Consider the following 1,507-nt stretch of genomic DNA (forward strand, 5'->3'; position numbering starts at 1 on the left):
ACAGCAGCAGCAGCAGCAACAGCACCACCACCAACAACAACATCAGCAACAGCAGCAGCAGCAGCAGCACCATCACCACCACCAGCAGCCACAGCCTCAGCCTCAGCAGCAGCAGCATCATCTTCATCAGCAACATCAAAAGCAGCAACATCAACAGCAGCAGCAACAGCTGAAAGCTGTTCACAGACGGCAAGAAAGCGACTCGAAGCTTGGTAACACGTCTAGCGCGTTCGCGCGCGCATTCCGCCGTGAAAATTCGGATTTTTTCCCGTCAACGAGGCACTCCGCTTATCTGCAAAAGTCGGACTCCTCGAGGTCTAGCATATTCGCGAGCGGTAATCGACGTGGCAGCGAGATAAGCGTAGCAGGAATAGTCGGTAAGAAGGGTAACGGACTTAGTACCGGTGAGCCCGTTCTCACTGACTTCTCGTTTGGACGTGACGGGCCCCAAAGGCCTAGGAGAGAAAAAACAGAGAGCGAAATCGTCTTCGGTAACAGGCACGAGGCGAGGAGACTCGACTTCGGGCGCAATAAAGACGATACTACAAGGAGACGCAGTTGTAGACCTTCAGATGCGGCCCTGGCCGTGTCAGATGACGCCGGAACGATTAAATCCACGGCCAGTACAACGGCTAGCGAGTACAGCCCTGTTGTCACCCAGGTCAGTCCCACCTGCGAGTCCTGCCTGTGTGCTTGCCTGAACTCTACCCCCCATTATCTTCCAAAGTCAATTCGACCCTTCCGATATAATAACCCTCACATTCTACGTCATCCTCATATTTTTCCCTTTCAACAACAACTTGACCTTATCACCCTTCTCCTTGACCTTCGTATACTGTTACTACTACTGTTATTACTGTTACTACTAATACTGTTACTATTATTACTGTCCCTAACCCTTTCCGGTGTCTATCGATATTCGATTTATACGTATTTATACACCTTTCCTTCGTTTCGTAGTTAATTTTTTTTTCTTTTTTTTTTTTAACACTCAATCGACTCTATCACTTAATCATGTTTCGACACGTACCTCATTTATATATTACAACGAAGTTTATATCATTTTTTCTTTCATCTCCCTTCGAGTATTCGATATTAGTTAAAAGTCGATCATCAATTCGAGCATCAATTCGAATAACTATCATACCTTTTCTTTTTTAAGAGATGCATCTTGATCGTTCATTCATTTATTTAATGAGACATCTCGTTTATTTGGAGTAAAGAATACGCTTGGATCGTTATTAAACGCATAGTTGTTGCAGTTTAGAAATAAATGTTTTAGAATATTATTTAGGATTATTCCGAGACGATTATTGATGGACACCAATTCCCCATTGGACCAGTCTCCTTTTTTTTTCTTTTCTTTTTTCTTACATTTTTCTCTTAATATATTTAGAAAATCCATTATCCGAAATCCAATGGCATATTATTATAACGTTCACCATAGAAGGCTAGTCAGCTACGCTCGAGTTTTAGGCGCATACTACTACTACTACTACTATTTTTA

The sequence above is a fragment of the Polistes fuscatus genome, unplaced genomic scaffold (genome assembly GCF_010416935.1).
Source record: "Polistes fuscatus isolate 324 unplaced genomic scaffold, CU_Pfus_HIC Scaffold14, whole genome shotgun sequence".
Taxonomy (NCBI): Eukaryota; Metazoa; Arthropoda; class Insecta; order Hymenoptera; family Vespidae; genus Polistes; species Polistes fuscatus.